The sequence below is a fragment of the Papaver somniferum genome, chromosome 8, assembly GCF_003573695.1.
Source record: "Papaver somniferum cultivar HN1 chromosome 8, ASM357369v1, whole genome shotgun sequence".
Classification (NCBI taxonomy): Eukaryota; Viridiplantae; Streptophyta; class Magnoliopsida; order Ranunculales; family Papaveraceae; genus Papaver; species Papaver somniferum.
The window spans coordinates 59,760,833-59,772,064 of NC_039365.1; the positions used below are offsets into that span (position 1 = coordinate 59,760,833).

Genomic DNA, 11,232 nt, shown 5'->3' on the forward strand with positions numbered 1-11,232 from the left:
GCGCGCAGGGGCAACTCCCCTCTACACACCATGAGAAAAGATGATAAATAAAAAGGCGAAAATAAAATTTCAAAGGACCAAGTTACCTTAGCAAAAACGCCCATGGGAGATGTATCTCGGAGCACAACAATGAAGTGCTAGCCTACTTTCTCATAAGCATCTAAGGCACATCTGGAGAATGCCATAATGGAGCACGATGAAGAAGCAACTTCGTGATTGCTATTCAAAGCACTAATGGTGGAAATAGTACAAAAAAAACGGAGAGGGTTGTTACCCTAGAAAGGAGAATAAAGTAAAGTTTGCTTTTGTATTTTATATTTCAGTGAAAACTTGGAGCACTCATCTCGCCTCAAAAATAACACCTAAAGAAGATTTTCATGAAGATTCTTCTTCGAAGAACCTCCAAGAAAAGGAGCAAAATGTGAGAGTAAAATATCAACACGACACGTGGCGCAAGATCCAGACGGGAGCACCATATAATACTACAAGCAACTACACAATAATTCTACCTTATGTAATCCTTATCCTATCTAGTCATTATCTAGTCAGCCCTAAGGGCATAAATGTAATTCAATGTACAATACCCCTATATAAGAGAAGGAGATATAGGGTAAAGGGGTTCCTTACTTGTTTTTCATTCTCTCCACCAGCTAGACTATAGATCACCATCTTCTCCCCTGGATGGAGTCTCAAGTCCCATGAGGACTTTCATTCATGGATCTTTGTGTATCACCACCAATAATAGTGAAAACAAAGTGGATGTAGGTCTTTTAATGGCCGAACCACTATAAAATCCTTGTGTTAATCTTTACTTTTATGTTCTTTTATTTTTCATGTTTGATTTTCAATGATTTATGTTCACTAGATCTTGTTGGACGTAGTAGTCAAATTTTATGCAACTACATTGGGTTTACATAAGAACTGTGGAGGCCAGAGTTTTAGGAATCTGGAAATTTTGAATAAGGCGTTGCTGGCACGTGCTTCTTGGAGAATCTGCACAAACACAGAAACACAATTGGAGGGGAGGGGTGTGTGGGTGGGTGGGTGGGTGGGTGGGGGGGAGCTATACAGGCTAAGTATTTCCCTTGTACCAATCTTCTTCATGCTAACACAAGAACAAATTGTTCGAATTTTTGGAATGGAATACAAAAGAAAATAAAATTCATCAAGGAGAATAGTCAGTGGAGATTGGGGAAAGGAACTAGGATAAAAATATGGTTGGATATATGGGTGGTGGGTCTTGATCAGCCTCCCTCACCAAGAGAAGAAGTTGCAGATAGTGAGTCCTATATCTGGGTACAAGAACTTTTTCTTCATGACAACAAACAATGAAATACTGATCTGGTTCGATATCTGTTTGATGCACCAACAACTGACAAAATATTGGGTATGAGAATACCCAATTCTGCTGAAGAAAAGTTATTATGGAAGTTAACTAAGAATGGAAATTTCACCCTTAAGTCATCCTACAACAAGTTGCATGAACTCAGTTTAGGGGCTACACAGGTTTCTATCAATATCCATGGCACCAATATTCGATGGAAGGAATTCTGGAGCATAAATATATGGCCAAGAATAAAACATTTCTTCTAGAAATGTTTAATGGATATCCTGCCTATAAAAGAGAGGTTGCCAAGGCAATGTCAATACATCAACAGGCAACGCCCTCTCTGCAATCAACATGATGAGTCTATAATGCATGTGTTATTCACTTGTCACTTCTCAAGGGCAGTGTGGATGCTCATTCTAGGGGGGTCGTCTGTGCTATCTGGAATTCATAATAATATTGGAGCCATGTTTGAAAGTTGGATGCGACAAACTCCGCAACAAAATCTATCCAATAATTGGCTCAATGTGGCAATAGTAGTTTCATGGACAATATGGAATACACGATGCGATGTGAATTTTCAGAATCTGAAGATTGAACCTCAATCAGTAGCAAAGAAGGCTTTGAGTTTTTCTTTGTACTTGGAAAATCTTAACAGTAAAAAAAAACACCACAATTCTTTAGATTCAAACCCACTGCCTATAGAGAGATATTGGGAACCACCTGCTGCTCCTTTCTTTAAAGTTAACTGTGATACTTCTTATGATTCAAATACAGGTCTAACTGGCATTGCTTTGATTTTACGTGATTTCACAGGAGCTTGGAGAGGATGCTTATCCAAATGCTATGCAGGAGTGAGGGATTCGTAGCAAGAAGAATGTTTAGCTTTCTATGAGGCAGTCAGCTGGAGCATTGAAATGCAGATCAGACACATAATAGTGGAAACAGACCTGCAAAGTATTGAAGGCTATATGAACAAGGCTACTCAAGGAATATCCTGGGAAAGCGAAACTAATCTGCTAGATGCAATATATAAACTTAATTCTTTTGATATATGGGAATGTCTTTTTGTCCTTAGAAATTGTAATAAACCTGCTGATGTTCTTGCTAAACATAGCAGAAAATTTAGAATTAACAAGATATGGTTAAATAGTCTCCCTGAGTTTATTGAGTCACAGCTATTGTCAGACAACTCTTTTCATTCAACTTAATAAAAATCTTTGTCGTTGCATCAAAAAAAAATGATAAGATATTAATCTTATCTTACTATAACCGTCCCTTTCCCAATGTTACATGTATACCCTCAAATATCAATTCCATACTGTGTATTAGTGCTCCAAAATAAAGGATATTTCTATAAAATGGATACACAGAGAAAAGAAACTCCGCTACATTTTTACTCTCCTCTTCGTTTCTTCTCGGACCAAAAACCAAACCACAGAACATAAACGATTTCTTCTTCTTCGTTTCCTCTCGAATCCCTGAATCTATGTTTCATTTCCAATTTTCTATGTAATTCATTCCGTTCTCAAACAAAAACGAAGCAAAATAAAGAACTAGGGATTCTGATTTTTGATTTTTGATTTTTCTTTTGTCCAATTGGGTATTTTTAGGTCATCCATGAAAATGGTGGAATCAGATGAAGAAGATAACTCCAACAAACTTGGGCGAAACCTCTCTAAGTAAGTATCAGAATTAGAATTCATTATGGTTTCTTTTTCATCTTTGGTCATTGAATCAATCACGGCTCTGTTTTAAGTGTTTTTGATGTGGGTACGCTCAAATCCCTAGCATAATTGTCAAATCCTAAGTTATGATGTTGTCAAGTCCTGAGTTATGATGTTTGATTTCCTTGCTTTTTTTTTTTTTTTTTTGCCAATTTGAAACCAAAATTAATTGAAAAAATCCATCATAACTTCTCTTGCTTTATGTCTTGAAGCATGTCTCCATAGCAAATTTCAACCAAAACGTTACCAACATTGGTCAATTTTGTGTGTACTTCATCCGCTCTTGAGATAAAAACGAAGCAAAACAAAGAACTATGTATTTTAATTTTTAGTTTTCAATTTTCCCAACTGATCAACCATAGTTGTATTCAACTCAAATTTTATCACCAAAGAACAAATTTTTCCATCATGAATTTGTATTGTTTACAAAACGAACCACACTGTATTTCTGAAGATGATACGATCTTGGAAAACAACTACTCAGTTTCATTAGTAATTGCTGAAATTAGTCGGCTGGAATTTGGATTTCATCAACACCTACAACGTTTTCCATTTTTGTGGAACAGGTTTGCACAAAATTGACCTTGCTTTGCTGCTTCATTGATTTTGATATGCCATACCTTTCAGTTATTCGACAAGATCTCTAGGTGAAAAATATTTAAATTCCCAACCTAATAAAACTTGAGTTCAGTGGTAATGTGTGTGCTATACAAATGATGAGTCTTTGAGGTTTAGTATTTGGTGTATGATTTCGTACTTCTATTGAAATGGTTCGAAATAGGTTTGCATTATGAGGTAGGGACTTATACTGCCTCTACTTAACTAATGTTTTGAGCGGAGACACATATTAAGAAGGAAGTTACAAACACTGCAAGCATATTTCTTTATTGTATCCAGTGATGGACACGGTTTCGCTCCACATTTGTGTTTACAGGAATAAATGATATGAAAGATCTTTTCAACAAGCTGGACACAAGTAAACTGAATGCTCATCTCAAAGTAATCATGCCAGGCCTCCCAACCGTGATTAATGGCAGTTAAAATATCACAACCAAAGGAGGTAATTTGACTGAAAAAATGTTATTTATGAACGGGTAAAGAAATAGGTAGCAATATTTTTTTTTGCAGTTGAATAACCCATTTTTTGCTTTACAAGCATCGACGTTTACTTTAGTGATAGTTGGATGTCACTTTGCAGGTTGCAGAACTATTTCGCAAATCCCATCCTGCCCAAATGTTAAGTTGAATGAAGAAGTTTAAACGAAACTCCAATTTCAGAAGTCCAATGTGTCGTTTTCTTTTGAACCGAATAACCGATGTTACCAGTGCATACTGCAAGGTGGCTTAATGACCCATTTTTTTGCAGTTGAATAACCCATTTTTGCTTTACAAGCATTAACGTTTACTTTAGTGATTGTTGGATGTCACTTTGCAGGTTGCAGAACTATTTCGCAAATCCCAAACTTTGAATGAAGAAGTTTGAACGAAACTCCAATTTCAGAAGTCCAATGTGTCGTTTTCTTTTGAACCGAATAACTGATGTTACCAGTGCATACTGCAAGGTGGCTTAATGATCGTGTAAGCTCGAATTCAGTAGTGGATTGGTACCACAACGAATGAAGGCCAACAATCCTTGCTCTTCTTCGACAAATGGATGACAGTTAACAACCCAATTGATTGAAGTTGTATAACTTTTCATGTAAGTTGTATGGCACAAGCCTTGATAAAAATGGATGGGTTCGCTTCAATTTCTTGACTTCTACATTCAGTTGCGTCGAACTGGCGCCTTGGAAGTGGAACTGTCCTTGTTAGGATTAATACCTTAGAATTAACCTCTTCACAAGACACTAGTTCTTTGGATCACGTAGAACTAAAGAAAACAGAAAATAAGATGTACTAAACGAAACAATAAAGACACAAGATTTAACGTGGTTCGGCAATGTGCCTACGTCCACAAACGGATACGATCAACTCTTATTATAGAACGAATTACAGAGAATAAACCACAACTATTACCAGCAGGATGCTGTTCACAAACCCTAAACAATTCTCTATGAACAAAACGTTCTAAACCCTAAAATTATCTAGTTATGAGAACTCTTCTCTAGATTGTGTTGTGTGTATTTCCTTAGGACTTGAACACCTATTTATATAGGTTACAAACTTGAGTTCCAAGTATACGAGTGTTGATGGTGGTTTTTAGCTTAGGGTTAAAATCGTAAAACCGTACAATTGACATGAAGTCACTATGACCATTAGCACATTTATTGAATCGATCAGCATGCCTAGGTAAGAATTACCAGGATACCTTTTTTTTTATGTGTCATGTTCCAAGGCAGAACCCTTAACATTGACCGACATCATCTATGCCAAACCCTAATTCTCATGCTACCGCGCCAAGGCATGCCAACCATGCTAGCCGCATCACTGTCCCAATCGCAAACCATGCCAGCCACATTTCCGCGCCAAGGCATGCCAACCATGCCAGCTGCACCACTGTGCCAATGGCAAACCATGCCAGCCACATCTATGCGTCAAGGCATGCCAACCATGCCAGCCGCACCACTGTGCCAATGGCAAACCATGCCAGCCACATCTCCACGCCAAGGCATGCCAACCATGCCAGCCGCACCACTGTGCCAATGGCAAACCATGCCATCCACATCTCCGCGCCAAGGCATGCCAACCATGCTAGTCGCACCATGCGCCAATGGCATGCCAAACCCTTGGCCCCAACCATGCTAGCCGCACCATGCGCCAATGGCATGCCAAACCCTTGGCCCGACCATGCCAAGCCAACCGCGCCTTGACTTGGCCCCAACCATGCTAGACGAACCATGCTCCAATGGCATGCCAAACCCTTGTCCCCGCCACGCCAAGACAGTCGCACCTTGCCTTGGCCCCACCATGCCAAGCCGTCTGTACCAAACCCTTGGCCCCACTATGCCAAGCCATCCGCGCCATTGGCCTTTGCCCCACCATGTCGGCCTTCCCCATGCGGCTACCAAAACAAAGGCGCGCGACGATCAACGGCCACCCTTGAATCCTGGATGCAAATCCTAGCCGTCCAAGGTCGCCAAACAACGCATGGTAATCTTTGGCCCAAAACCCTAGTTTTGGCCAAGCCAAACCGCGCCAAGGCATGCCATGCCACATGTGCCAATGGCATGCCAACCACCTTGCCGCGCCACAGCATGCCGGCCTTCCCTATGCGGATACCAAAACGAAGGCGTGCGACGATCAACGACAACCCTTCCATCCTAGATGCAAATCCTAGCCGTCCAAGGTCGCCAAAAAACGCATGGTAACCTTTGGCCCAAAACCCTCGTTTTGGCCACACCAAACCGCGCCAAGGCATGCCATGCCACATGTGCCAATGGCATGCCAACCACCTTGCCGCACCATACCATGCCGGCCTTCCCTATGCGGATACTAAAACGAAGACGTGCGACGATCAACGGACACCCTTCCATCCTGGATGCAAATCCTAGCCGTCCAAGGTCGCCAAACAACGCATGATAACCTTTTGCCCAAAACCCTAGTTTTGGCCACGCCAAACCGCGCCAAGGCATGCCATGCCACACGTGCCAATGACATGCCATCCACCTTGCCGCGCCATACCATGTCGGCCTTCCCCATGTGGCTACCAAAACGATGGCGTGCGACTATCAACGGCCACCCTTCCATCCTAGATGCAAATCCTAGCCGTCCAAGGTAGCCGAACAACGCATGGTAACCTTTGGCCCAAAACCCTAGTTTTGGCCACGCCAAACCGCGCCAAGGCATGCCATGCCACATGTTCCAATGGCATGCCAATCACCTTGTCGCGCCATACCATGCCGGCCTTCCCTATGCGGCTACCAAAACGAAGGCCTGCAACAATCAACGACCACTTTTTCATCTAAGATGCAGATCCTAGCCTCCTAAACAAAGCCAAAACCCTTAATTTTGGCTGCGCCTAAACTGGGACACATTAAAGCAATACTGATCATACTTTCATGCTACTGGATACCAAACGAAAGGTTGCAATAATCAACAGCTACCTTCCTCTTAAGATGCAAAATCTCGACCGTTGAAGGTCACCACTGAGCCGGCAAGTCTCCCAAGCTCAACTGTCCAGACAACAACAACATGCTACATGTTTTCCACGAAAACACTCGAGACATCAACACATGTCACAAACTGGAGGATGCTCATTGGGTATTAGTTTGGCGGTTTACAGCGTGCGGCGTAAACTACACTCGTTATAAGAAAGTGTCATAAGGATGAAGCGGTTAGTAAATACAGGGAGTAATGGTGAAACGCTTTCTTTTATGGAACATCAATTCCAAGAGTTACCGGTTATCACCTCCTCTCATTTACTCACCCGTTTTCCATTTATTAATGAGACCAGAGTACGTTTCACTTTGAATTGTATAAATAGGCATTACCTATTTCCACCGAACAACAAATTCTGGTCAGGAGCATACAACACTCAGAAAACGTTTGCTAGCTTTCCCATCTGTTAGCTTCCCACTTTCTGATACAAGTCATAAAACAACTACTCTTCAAGAATCAACTATTCTGGTCTCAACGGTCTCTTCGCTTCCCTCCCCAAAACCAACCCTTCTCCTCCTCTTTGTGACCGAAGCAAGTCTGGAACGGCCATTTCTTGGTTTAGGCCGGATTTTTACATATTGATCTCTCGAATATAAAGTACTCCCTTGCAGTACATTGTTTAGGGTTTAGACTCGTTTCTCACCCACACGCCCGAAATTACTGAAATCAGCAGAAACCGTTTTCACCCCAAACAATTGGCGACCACATTTGGAGATTGATCTTTCGGCTACAATGTCAATTTTCGACCATTGATCTCATGCTTCGATCCAGACATTAAGGCGGTAGAAGCAGGCGATCCGCTCATGGATCGACGACTCAATTACCAGACGACCCGATTATCAGTCTTGACATGGCGAGGGATGACTGGGGACTGCCTAGAGGTTAAAAGGGAACGATCCAACCAGGGATCGACGACTCGATTATCAGATGAGACGACTTGGGACTTTCCACAATCACGGCGGTGCCTCCCGTAAAACTCGATCTTACACCCGGAAGATTCCCTTTTCATCAGGAGACCTGAAAAACCGAGTAAGTCTTACCTAGACAAAATACATGGTTTGCTATTTTAAGTTTTCACGGAAATGATAAAACCGATAGCCAAGTTATGTTTCACCCTATGTCATCTACCGACACGCAACGCTCACGGTTCCATGGTTTTCTTGGGATGTTTGCGTCACTTGCAATCGTAACCAAGACAACATCATTCCCAAAACAATCCATTCCAAAACAATTCATTCCAAAAGAATAATCCAAAACCCTCAAGGTAAAATTTTTCTATCAACCCAAAAATCCGGGAAATCAAAACCATAAACTAGGTGTTTCATTTGCCTTTCAAAAAAAAAACCCTAAAAATAAGAAGTTCAGAAGACAGAAATACATTCAAGGAAAGTTTTTCAACAATGGCTTGCTCTTCTTAGAAAGAGCCTCCTTCGTGCTTTGGAGAGCCGCCATCTTCAACTTCAGCTTCCTGGACAATTTTTCGACTTCCGCTTCCTGCTTCTTCACCATATCCGCAGAAGGACCTTCGACTGTTTCGACCAGCAACTTTTCAACCTCAGAGAAACCGTCAACGAACCAAGGAACATTGAACTCGAAGTTTACACACATGTCAACCTCCAGCTCGAGATTACATCCTCGGAAACAGTATTACCGGTCACGTTGCACATGCCATCAATCTAAGATAAAACTTCCTCCACACGCTTAACCAACGCAAATCGACTAGTAACCTTCTTGGTCGTGGCGATATGTCTGTAGCTTTCCCATATCTTGGTGTATAGCGCCGCATCTTTGGCTGGCACGCTAAATCCCCCGATAAACACATGATCCGGATAAGGAACCAGGTATGGAGGGTTGAAAGTGGCGCCCGCGTCTACATCAGCAACCGGCAAGGGATTCCTAACGACAATTGCACCTGTGGCCACTGGAGTACTCTCCATTGTCTGAGTCACAACGACGTTTTCATATCGATCGGCATCCATTTCAAGGTCGCCCGGTGCGGCTGCCACAATTGGAGACAAAGCTGTATCACCACCAGTCTCCATCTCAGAGTCATCTTCAGAAAGAGTTTCCCCCTATGACATCACGGATTAAATATTTTTCAAAGAGAAAGAAAAAAAATGCGGGAGACTCACTGATTCGCTTTCATACTGGCTAGAGGAAGATTTAGTACTGCTGTCGGAAGAACTACTCTCGCCATCACTGAACTCTGAGCTTTCGTGCTTCTCGGGTTCCCCATCGCCACGGATAGGCTCAGTACCGCCACCCTATGTCTCGATAAGCGATGTTTTCTGACTACTTGCAAGTTTGGTAAAGGCGTTCACGCTACTGAGACCCTGGGAAAGATACAAACACGGATACTCAGGAAAGAAACAAGGATATACATGATCCAACTAAATTCAATAGGAAAATCACACGTACCCGCGTATTGGACGAACTGAAAGTCGGTAGGGCTTTCGAAACTAACTGGGAACTATCTGCACGGCTTTTAGATCCTCGCTCCTTCACTTGGAGACTATCTGCATTCGGGCTAACGGATTTTCGCTTGGGCGAAGAAGGATCCCTTAGCAGTGGATGCTACGCTAAAACCGCAGGAGAAGGCTTATCGCGACGGTTTTCTACCACATCATTCACGAATCAATGGAAAACGAGAAACTCATACTGCCAAAATATGTTATATTTGTAGGTTGTTGATGGATTTCGTTCCGCAAGCAGGAAAGGGAAACTTTTACCCGACACAAGAACAGTAGCATCGAGAACAGTTGGCAACGAGACTTCTGGAACAACCGACTGACGAACAAGTGGGACCCCTTGGTCAAAACCCATATGCCGAGCTGCCCTATCGATATTGTAAGAGACTGCTTTGCAAGATCCTCGAAAGAAAGACGGCACATAACCGGGCGTGCAGCTTCGCATGAACATCATCTCTCCAACACTCATATCCTCTTTATCAGAAAACAAATACATGCTCGGGGCAGGAGAAAAGGTACTGATCTGAGTTATGGATGAATGCACCGGATCCCATGGACAAAAATTGACCGTGTGCGAGTTGTCAAGGAATCCAACCAGGTTCGAACCAATCTTTGGGCGCCTATTCGACCAGCACAGTATCCTAGAGCCACCCCAAGACTCGGGAAGTACGGCCAACGGTTTTGGAGCATACCTTTCGAAGTTCTCCTACGTCCACGCTTGGAGAAAGGAGGCATGAATACACGAATCCACTTTCATGTAACCATTTGAAGCGCACATGTCCACGACCAGCTGATCCAAGTGTGTGTACAGAGAACCAAGAAACAAGCCGCCAATAGGGAGAACGACACCTTTTGCCAATTTTATGGAAAACTTGATAAATTCCTGTCTTATCTCCTTCTTACACGAGCCGTCATCGAAAATATCTCTGGATAACCAAAGAGCCAAGAACGCCGCGACATGAAGCGTACTATTCTTCTGATTCGGCTCCAACCCATCGGGAAACCACTAAGATACCCACCATCCATAGAAGCACCTCGTCTCGTTTTCTTTCCGAACGAATCCTTTTGATTTTGCAACCAGAGCGGCGCGCATTTCTTCTTCATCTGCAGACAATTTGACATCGAGGTTTCCTATTACAGGAAGGTTCAGCAACACGACCACGCTCTCTAAGGAGATAGTCATTTCACCCCACCTGCATATGGCCGTGTGAGTGTCTGGACACCATCTGGAAATAAAAGCAACCAATCCTGGAATATCTTTCCTAATTTGAAGTACTGCGGAATCCGCGACAGCATCATGATCTGCGCCATGGTCAAACTGGATTTTACACATTCCTGGCTCATCATGAATCTCATCTATTTCTCAAAGGGACGCAACGGACTCACAGAGATTTTAAAGTCAATAGGAGAAGCATGATACTCTTTCCTCTGAAGACAAAACCTTATTACACCTCCTGGTCGAACCGACCGGGCCTCTCCTTCACTTTCCGGACCAGTCAGAAGAATCGACACATACTTGGGATGATTTCTCCTAATTGTGGCGGATGTTGTAAAGAACTTATCATCTATGTTTGGATTGGAATTGCCAACATCTTTCGGTACGGCAGAACTT

At 42.6% G+C, this 11,232-nt stretch overlaps 1 long non-coding RNA gene across 1 annotated transcript; it reads left to right on the plus strand.

Annotated features, from left to right (window-relative positions):
• The first annotated feature begins 2,690 nt into the window (after positions 1-2,690).
• On the plus strand, positions 2,691-4,994 carry LOC113306628. Its single transcript, XR_003338746.1, has 4 exons — positions 2,691-3,009; positions 3,989-4,114; positions 4,253-4,393; positions 4,490-4,994. It is a non-coding gene; the product is annotated as an uncharacterized LOC113306628 (long non-coding RNA).
• Positions 4,995-11,232: the final 6,238 nt, after the last annotated feature.